Source organism: Lepisma saccharinum, chromosome 2 (assembly GCF_977018435.1).
Source record: "Lepisma saccharinum chromosome 2, izLepSacc3.1, whole genome shotgun sequence".
Lineage (NCBI taxonomy): Eukaryota > Metazoa > Arthropoda > Insecta > Zygentoma > Lepismatidae > Lepisma > Lepisma saccharinum.
This window is the reverse complement of record NC_139230.1, coordinates 12,825,134-12,839,140: the sequence shown is the minus strand read 5'-3', so window position 1 is coordinate 12,839,140 and position 14,007 is coordinate 12,825,134. Positions and strand designations below refer to the sequence as shown.

At 38.5% G+C, this 14,007-nt stretch overlaps 1 protein-coding gene across 3 annotated transcripts in view; it reads right to left on the bottom strand.

Moving 5' to 3' along the window:
• The window catches only part of Ssadh (succinic semialdehyde dehydrogenase), a 207,699-nt gene extending 196,561 nt beyond the window's left edge, over positions 1-11,138 (bottom strand). For 2 of the 3 annotated variants that reach the window (XM_083117043.1, XM_083117044.1), the window contains exon 1: positions 11,102-11,134. The gene's annotated coding sequence lies outside the window, so the exon portion shown is untranslated. Of the gene's footprint in view, positions 1-11,101 lie in introns of all 3 variants that reach the window. The other variant, XM_083117046.1, reaches the window with a different exon arrangement.
• Between the last annotated feature and the right edge of the window lie 2,869 nt (positions 11,139-14,007).

Here is a 14,007-nt window from a genome sequence, read left to right as displayed (position 1 = left end):
ACTCCACATTTCACCAAATATCACTTAAGTGATAACAAATCCGTCTTGACACATTTTTCAATTACCAATCATCCGATTTGTAACAATATATCACATGACGTGTAGAAACTGTTCAATTTCCAAAAACATAATTCGCCCTGGAACATTTTCGGATAATAATTCATGCTCAATATTATAAAAAGTTTGTTCTCTGATCAAATTCAACACACGCCCATTTCTTACGTCCATTCATTCCCAACTGTTTTCCCTATTCACTATTAAGTCCTCCACATTGTTCCATCGGTTTTTCATGTCAAGGTACGAAAAATACATATAAGGGGAATATAAGGTGTCCGTAGGCGAATGTCATCGAGTATCGAACCAGGGATCCCTTTAATATTTTCAAACTTGTAGTCAAAAGTCAGTTTACTGTTCAGTTTTCTGCTAATCAAAGGTTTTGTGTTGTGTTCAATCGCTTTATAGCAGATGTGGCAACAGCTTCGTCGTCTTGTAATAAAAGGGTCCCGGTTTCGATACCCGGTGGAAGCACATAGTGGTTCGGATCCCACTTTAAACTGTAGGTCCAGTCCCAATTAGCCTTACTGTGCATAAAGTGGACTTAAAACACCAAGGCAATCAATCTTTACCACTATTCCTTTACTTTCGCGATAATATAAAAGTGGTAAAACATAGATCACATGACATCACAAACTATACCTTATCTAAAAATTCATATGCGTCCTTTTGCAATTTCTTTCCCAGTATGGCGTGCCGATACTCCATATTTCACCAAATATCACTTAAGTGATAACAAATCCGTCTTGACACATTTTTCAATTACCAATCATCCGATTTGTAACAATATATCACATGACGTGTAGAAACTGTTCAATTTCCAAAAACATAATTCGCCCTGGAACATTTTCGGATAATAATTCATGCTCAATATTATAAAAAGTTTGTTCTCCGATCAAATTGCCCATTTCTTACGTCTTGCCCATTCTTATATGACGTCACACGCCAAAATAGCGTAACAAAACCAAAATGGCGTCACAGAAATTAAAACATTTCATAATAATACTACTAATAATAATAATCCGAGAATTTCAGACTCATCAACGCCATCTGTTTTCAAACACCGGAAACACGTACTCCAATTTATATATGACGTCACACACCAAAATAACATAACAAAAACAAAATGGCGTCACAGAAATTAAAACAATTCATAATAATAATAATAACAATAATCCGAGAATTTCAGACTCATCAACGCCGTCTGTTTTCAAACACCGGAAACACGTTCTCCAATTTATATATGACGTCACACACCAAAATAACGTAACAAAAACAAAATGGCGTCACAGAAATTAAAACAATTCATAATAATAATAATACTAATACTAATATTTAAATTAATAATAATTTAATAATATAATCTGGTCACGTGACATCCGTTTTGTGACGTCACAAACAGTCACGTGACTCTTGGAATTTCAAACTCATCAACACCCGCGAAAAAACCCATCCTCCCCGGAATGATTCATCAACGCCATCTCTCTTCAAACAAAAGAAACACGTACTCCAATTCCTAGAATTTCTGACTCATCAACGCCATCTGTTTTCAGACACCGGAAACTCCCGACCAAAATTTCTGACTCATCAACGCCATCTGTTTTCAGACGCCGGAAACTCCCGAACAAACATCACCGGGAAAACCCCGAATTCCTCCAACCAATCAGAATCCTCCTTACAAAATAAGCCCCGCCCATTTATGACGTCACGACCAACCAAATTCATCCTTACAAAATAAGCCCCGCCCCTTTTTTTTTTAAAAAAAAAGAACAATAGCGCTACGTCATCAATTGATCTTTGATCGATCTTTTCCAATCAATTGATTTATCGACCCGAACGCGGGTGCATTACTACTGTGCCCCTATAGACGAGCTCTTACGACAGACAATTCGTGCAAATGAATTTAATTCATACTGACACACAAAGTTTTCATTGCAAGTATTTTGTAAAGTATATATACGTAGTATATATAATGCATTTGCCTGCAAGTCCTAAAAATCATTGAGATTCTTCAACAAAATTCTTCAGTACAAAGTTTACAAGATGATGGGGTGACCCTTTCCGAAGACACCCAAATATCAACCTTCCTTCCAATGCAAAATTTGCAATCGATTGTATGTACCATTCCCCCACTCACACCTCTCCATATATATATATATATATATATATATATATATATATATATATATATATATATATATATATATATATAACCACTTTGTGAGTTGAAATTATATTTGCTACAGAGCGACCACAAACAAAAGAACCTTCGGCCAAAAACCTTCATGCATCTTCTCCTCCATCCGTTCAACTCGGGCCATAAGGAAAACGCGCTTCTGCTCAGGATATTGTGGTCCCACTATACACTCTGTCCCGGGAATCTCTGGAGCAAGCAAACGAACACAAATCTCTGCGCAAGCTAACGAACACAAATCTCTGCGCAAATAGTGACTCGAGAGGGCTCAACTAATGAACGCCATTGAGGGGAAGTGAGTGCATGGAAGGGGAAAACTCGGATGCAGCTTCCAACCGTTTGCAGCAGCGCACACTGCTTTGCTCCATTCACTCGCTTTCTCTTCTCTGCTATTGTGCGCGGCCTTGAGGAACATTCATCATTAGACTATTACTCACTCTTACAGTGCACACACTAAATAATTGCTTTCTTACATCTCACAATTAGGGCCTATAATAAATTAGTAATACTCATATTTGATAAGGAGAGAAACACGTTAATTATTTTATAATACATCATTACTAACGTTCCTATCTTATAAACTACACGTCCATTTCTTTCCATTTATTTGAGGAAGATACACGCTGAATGCAACATATCACTTGAAAACCATCTTAAGAAACAAATGCAACCTTTCAAATTGGAGTGATATGAAAAAAACATGCCAATATTTGATTAGTGCGTTATCAAGTGACGTGCTACATGCAGAGTGTCACTTCGATCTGAAAGCTCTATAAGGGAGATTTCACACCGAAGCGACAAGCGACACATGTCTCTAAACGCAGGTTTATGCTGCCTGTCATGACACTACGGTGAGCAACGTTACTCTTGCTTGGCTCGTTCCGATGTAACATACGTCGCGTGTCGCTTGTCGCTTCAGTCTGAAATCTTCTTTACGTATACTTCTCATTAAATTTCTTTGAACTTCGTGGATTTCAAATTTTCACGGTTTCTTACGAGAGGGTGAAAGTGAAAACTTAGCCTACCTCACGCTAAAAGAAGTGTGGTTTATCATTTCACAATATGAGTAGGAATAAGTATTATTCTATAATTATTCCTATTGAAGTCAGTTAATAATAAGCTGTTATAGGTATTATCTACTCTTACGGTGGGTGCTCTATATGCTGGCAAGGGAAGTGGGGAGCGAAGAATACTCAGCAGACAACCAGACAACAACGGTGGCGCCGAGAGTTACGACGTCGAAAGGAGGAACTGCTACGTGCACCTCGTTCTACAGGCTGCTGCGTTTCTTATCGGGCTGGATTTGTTGCTTCCCCGCTCCCCATTTCCCTTGCCAGCATATAGGTCGCCCGCCATAAGACTGAAAAAGAGCTTTAGTAATGCACGAGGGGAAGACAGTTTTGGATACATAACAAGATTTGATTGATTGATTTGATTTATTTTACTTTGCTTTTCTGCCACTTTTGGCTAATCGCGAAGATGGGTATGAATGGTGATGGAATGTAGATGGAAAGGAAAAGATATATGGGCGACACAACACGAGCTCCACGGAGGAATATACTGGCCGTAAGCCCAGACGCCAGAGCCTCGCTAGTCTGCAAAATGCAGTCGAGGGTGTACTACATAAATGGGAGGTTGACATTTGGGTGTCTTCGGAAAGGGTCACCTCATAATCTTGTAAACTTTGTACTGAAGAATTTTGTTGAATAATCTCAATGATTTTTGGGACTTGCAGGCAAATGCATTTTTCTAATTTTGGCTTATCGCGTATGCTGAATGACGATAAAATATTTCCTTATGAATAATTGTTATTCCATTTTTATTTTTGAAAAAACGAATCTCGTTTTCCGCTTTCTGCAGCAACGCCGGAGAGTAGAAAATTATTGGCCTCTTTGCATGAAATGTGGGCCGTTGATAATTAATTGCAGGCACCGGTAGTGGATGGTCGGTAATCTCGAGCAATTTCCACACAGCTTTTGTTTTGATACTTACCCACATTTGTTCATGACTAACTGAAAACCAGAGATTATCAGCAGCCTTTGTTACATACTCAACAGTTTGCCGAGGTTCGCGAGTGGCGAACACACATTGTGGATCGAGAGACCGTTGAAACAAAACGGAGCTGCTTTGACGTGAACGCCATTACGTGTCTGGTTCGTTCCAATGTGGAGATGGGAGGGAAGAGGGGGTCGCAAACGAATGCATTTGCATAGATAATAGGCCTATCTGACCAGACCAGAGACAAGACGTTCCATGTGCTTGCTCTCCCGCTACTATAGGCTTGGAATCCTTTGAACCCAGTAATGCTGGATGCTGTACACCTCTCCGTTTTACATTTAACAGGTGCTTAAAGCGGTTAGTTAACGGAATTTTCATCGGTTGAATGGGGCACCCTCAGTGAGATTTTATTTGCACGTGGTCCTTGGGTTCGGTTCAATAATGCCTGACAGATTCAATTTCGAGTAAGTGTTAGGAAAGCTTGGCAAATATACACAAGTGCCCTACATCCTGAACATCACAAACTAACAAGAACACATTAATAATATTAAACACTAACCTAGGTTGCAATTGGTATTCTAGAGACGAAGAAACTTCCACCAAGAGTGATTTCATACTAAAAATACTGGTTTTCTATTTTGCGATAACGAATTCATTGATTGATTTTTATATTATGGGCATTTCAGCACAGAGGCTATTCTTGCCCGTCACAATATGGGAACAAGCCCCTTTAACTACAACGACATTGAGAACAGACCTTTAAGAAGAAAATAAAATAGGTCTATTAAAAATTAACCAACTCAGTGTTTAAAACTACTCATTCGTTCATTACTTAAAAAGATCTAAAACTATACTGTCTCTGAGGACTAAAATATCCTTACCTATTAAAATCTGTTGCTGTAAAGAGACATTCAGCAAACACAAGGACAAACATAGGACAACACAACTCCACAGATGATCATCATGGCCGTGGTTCGAGGCGCCAGATCCTCGTTGGCCTACAAGAAGCAGTTACCGGTGTGTATTACCTGGAAGTGAGGTTGACTGTTGGGTGCCTTACGAGGTCAGTCTTTTTCGATAACGAAGTCCATCACTTTGACTATAACATTCAATTTTCTTCCCGTCTTTTAATATTTTTTTTTTTGCAGTGTCTTGTTTCATTAGAGAAACGCGTCTCGTCGACTGGAAGTTGCAAATGTATGTTGCTCTGAGCGATATTATTTTAAAAAAATACTCGATGTAGAAAAAGCAAAAATAAAACAGTCAGTAATTTAACGTGGACACTTGGACGTTACCGTATTATGATTGATTGATTGATTTTAAAATTATGGCACGTCAGCACATATTCTATTTGTTCCCGTCAAACAATGTGGGAATAAACCCCTTAAATAAAACGAAATGGGAAACAGGACACTAACAATGGAACATGTGTCTGTTAAGAAATTACTCAATGAACTGATAAAACTAATACTGTAGTAGATTACTAAAAGCAACGAAAAGCTCTACTGTCTCTGAAATTAAATCTCCATAGTCTAGTTAAAAGCTGAGGCTGTAAACAGGCACTCAGCACTGATAAGGATAAACACAGGACAACACTACCCCACAGAGAAATATCATGGCTATGGGTCCAGCCGCCAGAGCCCGGTGGAGGCACACAGTAGTTCGGATCCGACTTTAAACTGTAGACCTACTCCTACAGTTCTTGTATTTCTTCAGTTTGGTTATTTGATATTGGATTTCTTTTTGTCGAGGTTTAAAACGGTGAATGGTGAATAACGAGGATAATTAGTTAATTGATGAAAAGGATGACGTAACAAACACAATAAAATGTCGTCCATTGTCCTACCCAGAATTCGAAGATATGACGACTGGCGTTACGCTAAGCGTTCCGTCTATCATGAAAGGTCTCGTAAGGCTCGGCTGGGTCTTTGGCCGTCACCAGGGCAGCTGTTTACAAATGTTCATCTCCTTCTGAAAAACCGCTATGATATTCCAAAATCTGAAAAAAAAATACATCAGCTTTGAAATTCCTTCTAGAGCATTGAAGTGAATTTTCGTGTGGTTTGCTTTCGCTATTATCTAGATAATCTCAATAGTTTCGTGATTACGTAAGTCTATTAAACCATTGAAAATATCTAGATAACAGGGAAAGAAAACCACACGAAAATTCACGTGAAAGTTCTAGAAGGAATGCTAAGCTGATGTAATTTTTCAGGTTCTGGAATGTGATAGTGTTTTTTTTCGAAAGATAGGAAAATATGAAAACACCTGCCCTGACTGCGGCCAAAGGTCCAGCAGATGGCCTAGGCCACTGCAAGATGTTCTTAGACACTTATTTCAAGTAACAGATATTTATGAAGTACCGAACACAGTTTATGTCTGCGCGGAGATAACCATTCGACTTAAAGGCAACGGTTAATTCAGTAAAAATTTCCAGTGATCCATCCTGATGCAAGTCTTACCAGAGTAATATCGTGTTCTGTATCATTTCCTCAGTTCCTCCTTTCCATTGCTTGCCTTTCCCGAGCTTCTTTACCATTTACAAGGTGGAACCATGATAAAGATGAAGAAAACTATGCATTTCCTTGATTAGACGAAAGAATATACTTGAGCTAGGGAATCAAATTGGTAATTTTTCTTGCGGAAGATGCGCAGCCTCCACCACGCCTTACCCTCTGTGCTCCTTTCTTACACATTCGAGATGTGATGGGTTGAGGTGTGATACGACGTGTGCTTTGAATGCGGCACTGCCTCTTGCTCGTTGTAGGTGTTTAACGAAATTAGAATGTGCACCTTGCAGCTCTCAAATTACGCCTTGTTGTATATTCAGCACATCAACGTCTGCTGTAATTAGGTTGCCTATGCCTTTGTACGAAGACATGTGCTCACGAGGGTGTAAAGCATACTTTCACATGAACCTCTCTCTGACAATCACACCCAACAAGAGATTTGGATCTCTGTCCAGAATCATCTGCATATAGCGTGCGACATGATGCTCTTTGTAACGTTTTGAAGTTGGTTTTAGGTCTGTGACCGGGGATGACACTGACATTGAAGGAGTCCATTGAAGGCCAGGGGTGTAAGGGGGTGACCTTCTGGTAAGGCACCCAAATGTCAACCTCACTTCCACGTACTACACCGCCCGGTAACTGCAATGTTGCAGGCCAACGAGGCTCTTGCGACGAGGCAGTCCAGTATAATCATCTGTAGGGCTGTTTGTTTTCCTGTGTTTTGTGCTTTTATGTGCTGAGTGGCCCTTTACAACCTCGGATTTTAACTAGTTAAGGAGTTTAGTCCTCAGAGACATATGCTGATTTTAGTTACGATAAGTTCTATTTTAATCAATCAATCAAACATTTAAGGCCAAATGTTAATCGGTCAAAGTTTTAATCCACTTTATATGCACTAATCGAGACTGGACCTACTAAAGTGAGATCCAAACCACTCCACTGGATATCGAATCCGGGACCCCTTGTAAAGGTAATAGGGGTTAGATGTCTAGTTTAAATTGGGATGCGAAACACTGAAACCAGTATTTGGATTTTGATTTCTTGTTATTTAGCGTCGCTTTTCTTCCACTTTAGCTAATCGCGACGATAAGGATGCGTGATGTGATGATGAAATTGAATAAGGAACACTCACAAGGAACACCCATTTCCATGCCAGGATTCGAACTCGGAACCACTGGTGTCATAGCGCTCTGTGCTAACCACTCCGTCACGGATGTTGACACTGAAACGTGTGTAGAGGGAAATAGAACCTGAAGCTCCTTTATTACAAGTCATTAGCCACAACCATCAGGCAAACATAATTGGCATAGTAAGTCTTGAAGCTTTCCTGGCGACGAATGATGAAAATATTCTCTCGGGCTATCGACCTGGTGAGTTGTGAAATCCTTTTCACAACTCACCTGGTCGATACCCCGAGAGAATCTTTTCATATTTGGCAAACTTTGTTTTAAACAACTTTACGCACATATAGGCTACTCGTGGCTGGATTTACAGCGAAATCCAAATAATTAAAGTGTGCCCCATCAGAACTCTTTGGGAACCTTTGATTAGCCGGCGATAATTAACAAATACACAACCGAGGAAGCCCATAACCCAAATTACCAAAATTTGGTATATTATCCAAATCTGAAAACTTTATATCTCAAATAAAAATTCCATAAACCCAAATTTTATAATCTCAACTCCCTGCAGAGACTCTAACCCGGAACCTTCGTTCGCGAGATCACGTGTTCACAATTCAATATAGTGGTCCCATAGTTAAAATGGAAGCCCAGTGGTTACGATGAAGCAACATGCAGAAATCTATTTAATAAGCTTGTAGCTGTATTTTGGTTGCTTTACCTCGTGCTTTCTACTTCTCTAGCATCGGTGTTGGAAGGGGAGTCGACCAGGTCTGTCGACCCCATACTGGAAATTGGGATCGATCATTTCAAGTTACAAAAAGGAGAAAGCTTGTTTTTTTTATCGTTGACAACAGATATTATGTTCAAAAAAACAAAGTAAAAATACGTTTGGTCGAAAAAATCGAGTGTAAAATATAGGAACCGTGTTTCGTTGTTCATATTCTACCATTCAATGGTTCCACCGTTTACATAATTATAGTCTTATCTGAAACAACAAATAACAAACTTTATAACTTAAATGGATTTGATTGACTGATTTGGTTTATTTTACTTCGCTTTTCTGCCACTGTTGGCTAATCGCGAAGATGAGGATGAGCGATGATATTATGAAATTGATGAAGGGACACTCACAAATAACACCCCTAGCGGAATTCGAACCCGGTATCCATGGCGTCATAGGCCGCTGTGCTAACCACTCCGCCACGGAGGCCAGCTTTATAAATTAAATATCCCCCTAAATTTACAACTTTTCCTTGAACTAGGAATGTAAAAGTTAATAGCAAAATATTAAAACCCTGCATTTCAGTACACTAACCGGATGAAATTCAAAGAGACAACGGAAAAACAGTTGTGGTGTATATTCACTCAAAAGTCTCCCCAATAATAATAATAATGATAATAATAATTATGTGTATTAAAACTGTTTATTTATTAGTTTATAATAGTTTTCATTGTAAAAAATGTAACCTAATTATAATTGTTATTTTTTCTACTAATCAAGTTTTATCGATGGCCTGACCCCCCTACAAACACTTCTGAAGACGCCCATGTTCTCTAGGTTAATGGCGACGAACAAGGGGAACCACCAACGAAAAGTCTTCCTGACCCTGGATGAAAATACAACTCGGCGTTGACAACATCGCCCGAGCAACGACGCTAACAAGGCCCAGAAGCTTCTTTTCCGCCATCCTCACGACGTCCCCGATGCCACAGTCGTCAAGGCAGACGCAAAGCTCAAGTTTCCATGAATGATCCGGCGCCATTGTTGCCAGATAACCACGCGACGATGGTCAATTGTCGGCGACCCTGATTGCCTCCCGCTTCACCTGACCGAGCTTGAATGTTGCACCACGATAACAGAAGAGCTGCGGTGATTGTTGGCTCTGCTAGATAATCTGTTGCGTCGCTTCCTCTCGCTACCCTTCCCTTTGTATCAAGGGTAATTGTTACCCGGAGATAAAGGGGGGCGTCGGTCCGCCACCCCTAAACGAGGGTGAGTACATAGTTTGAAAATTCACTTTAATCTGCAAGTAAGATTCCAACTTTGGCCCATTATTCAGTGTTACTCGAGCAGAAAATAATGAGATCGAACTGCATGTCCATTATACTGCAAGCCATCCTTCCCCATTTGAACCTTCCGAACAAGTATTCGGTTAGGGATAATCGAAACACTAGACAGACTCAAAAATGAAATATCAGTCTTTCAGTAAATCACGTGAGGTTCTTCCCCCTACTGTAACCAGGAGACATTCATTATCCTGATGGTTACTGCTACCTAAGCAATACTTCAAAATCTTACCAAGTATTCGATTTCCAAAGTACGTGAAAATGATACAAAACTTCAGAATCGACGCTATTATAAGGTTGTCCATGAATACATATATTTCACGCATCATCCAAATTGATCATTTCACATTGTTAGCTCCTAAAGTTAAAGTGTCCAGACACACTACACGAACAGGAAACTAATAGTTTCGAAATTAACGCAAAAGATTCACTCTAAATAAAACTACAAGTTAATCTGTGAAATTATAGTTTGTACTTTATTGTTACTTTTTCCTTTGTATGTTTACTTAATCTCCATTACCAGGCTAAACATTTCTCAGTTAAAAATATAATTATTTTTGATCTTATTGCTAATCTTGTCACAAATGAATTTGTTGCTGAACTATATTAAAATTTGGAGAAATTTTCACATATGATTCTAAACAAAGAACATGTTTATCGAGGGCATTACTGATGGCGCAGTGGTAGCGTCGTCGCTTTGTAATCAAGGTGTCCCGGATTCGATACCCGATGGAGGCACATAGTGGTTCGGATCCCATTTTAAACTGTAGGTCCAGTCTCGATTAGCCTTACTATGCACAAAGTGGACTAAAACACCAAATCAATCAATCATGTTTATCGAAGGATATAACATTAGAGTTACATCTTACCGAATATTTTCATAATGATGTATGTATCCTTGAAGTTGAAAAAAACATCATGAGTAGGCACAATGAAAAAAATATTAAATGTTAAAATACCAATACAAATATAAGGCCGCCTATTCTTGAAGCCTGCCTACCATCAATCATAAAAATATAAGACAATTTTTTTACAGAAATAAACATACACTAAAAGAAAGAATTTGTGATATGTGTAAAATATGGAACTCCTCGAGTATCAATTAGGGAGTCAAAGCAGAAAGTTATAAGACAACATTTAGCTAAGCAACTCACATTCTTGAACCAGAGACTGCTTCCCAATCAATTCCTGGAGTAAGTGAACCGTGACATTATCCGTATTGCCTCAAATTGTTTAAAGTGGGCGTAATGCACCTGATATGAAAATGAAAGAATTCTATTGTTTCACAGGTTTGATATTCTTGCGTTTAGGTGTTCGTGCGATACATGAAGAGGACAATAGCTGATAAAAAAAACAATTAATGTGAGTAGTGGAAACAACAAAAGCTCTGTTTTTTCTGACTGTTCCTTAGGAACAATATCGTTCCACCTCTTTGAAGAAATAACATCTCCAGAACAATCTGCCGTAAATATCTGAATAGTAATTTTAAAATAGAATTATTGAGAAAGCAAAATATAATTGTCTTTTGTGATGCAATTTGTTCTCGAATTTTCTGCGTCCCTTGCAAGGTAAAATTATTTTGTGTTTCATGAATAAAAATTTCCTTCACAATGGAGTAGAAATGAAAATTTCATCTAGACATTATTTCTAATACACAGATCCTCAAACAAAATACAGGTTTAAGCTTTCGTATAAGCTAACATATTAATGACAATGTAACATCATATTTTTCAAATAGGAAAAAATGTTTCAAAGACAATAGGAGGGAAGAATGGCGAAACGCTAAGTAAAACCCATACTCATAAGTAATTAAAAATCTATTGGATTAATTGACTAATGTAAAATACTTTGGTGGTTTATCACTGATATCTTTCTTTCTCGACATTAAATTAGCGAACAACCAACCAACAAACCGTCAAGCAGGACTTGAAGTCTTGTATATTTGGAAGAACTTTATTCAACAGAATGAATTTATTCAGTTATAGAATTGAGAGAGGAGGGTATAGGAAAGCTCATAATGGGACAGTTTTCAAGAAGCTTTTGTCGTAGTCTTCGTAACTGAGAAGTATGCTTTCGAGTCCTGGTAAGGAATGATTTTTTCAACAATTTCATTATAATCACGGAGTTAACCCATCAGTAGAACATTTATTATGATGTAATTATTATTGTAGTAAATTATCACTTATTTAGTTTATTTTTTGTCGTTTTTCTGCCACTTTTAGCTAATCGCGAAGAATAAGATGGACGGCGATATTATGAAATTGATGAAAGGACAATCAGAAACACACATAGACAGCACACAACACGAGAAATGCAGTTTGGATAGGTATACAGTGATGATTTAAGTATGGAAGAAGATGTCATTGTTGCTGTACACACATCCGGAACCTCTCCTCAAAGTTCCGCATTGCCCTTGCCAACATTTCGTCTGGCACAGCTGTAATTTCTTCACGAATGGCAACTTTCAGCTCGTCGACTGTACAAGGTTTGCGAACGTAGACTTTCGACTTGAGGTAACCCCACAGAAATAAGTCGTAGACAGACAAATCTGGAGAGCATGTGGGCCAAGAGACATCGCCGAAACGTGAGATGACGTCAATGACGTCATCTTTCCGACATCATCTTCCATACTTAAATCATCACTGTACACCTATCCAAACTGCATTTCTTACCGATGGTTTTGGTGTTAATAAAACGTTTGTATCTCGAAAATCAACGACGCTACACTTATTCCAAAAACATAGTGGTTCGGATTCCACTTTAAATTGTAGGTCTAGTCCCGATTAGCCTAACTATGCATAATGTGGACTTAAAACACCAAATCAACCAACCAAAAAACCAACAAAATATCTATATTTACAGTGCACAATATTGGGTCTTCATAGAAATTTAAGCTCGAACATGACTCGTATCTGTGTCTCTGGTATGTCGTGTCATTGTTCTACGACGCGCCTTAATCTCCCCTGTTTTGTCTCAGCTACCAATTGAAGATAGCTGCTTATGCAGGATACCGACGGTAAAATTTCTATTCGAGACCACCCATCCCGGAAATCGAACCCGTGTCTCCCGTGTGGCAATAAGACGTCAAACCGGCTTCAGCACCGCGAGTCAATATATTATTATGTAACTGACTCATGTTGCTTGGTTCCATTTTAGAAAGAACACAATATGTTACTGGGATATTAATAGTCCCTGAATATCAATTGTTGATATTTATCTAGAAATAATCTTCTCTATTCCAGCATACTGACTCATCTAGTTCCTATAAGAACACTTAATTTATCTTATATAGTTTAGAAGAAGATAATGGAAAGGAACTTAGCACCACATATGATTAGATAAATTCCAAAGAGTATTGCTTTTATTTTACAGAAAATACCAGCCAGTGAGAACTCCATTTTTGAGACCAGTAGTTGTGTGTCTTCGCAGGTACCAGTAAGACTGGCTGAAAAGCCTCCATGTTTGTTTTGCCCTGTCTTTCTTCTATTCAGGTGAAATTAGATTATTCTTTCTCGCAGTTCTGCTGACAAAATCCTGCTAGGCTTGTGGGAAAGACATTGACTCGTTTCCTGACAAACAAATGAAAGCAATTTGCGTTCAAAAGCGAATTTTCCTGCCAAATTTTCAGAAGAGCGGCTTGGGGAAAAGGGGAAAAAATTATTCTGGAAGAACTACACAAAGAGTTTCAGGCAAATTATGCTGAATTTCAATGTGGAGGGGAAAAAAAAACTTCCAAAAGATTCCTACATTCTATTTGCAGAAAGAAAGCAAAAGCGCCGTAAACATTATTCAAATTGCTCATTTCGCTTGTTTTACATACTTGATGGCGATGTAAAGAAGAACTCACACAATCTAGACGTAAACAAGCGAACTACAATGATGATATGCGTGTGTTAACGTGGAGTATCGTTTGTGGAATGTTGTTCATGCATCTCGTGAGCCTACTGTAAACACTATCTTGCATATTGTTGGTTGAAGAACAAAAAGTTACAGATTTTTCTCTCAGTTTCATAAATAATTACAACCCAATAATCCTGTTTTACTATCAAATAGTGCCATC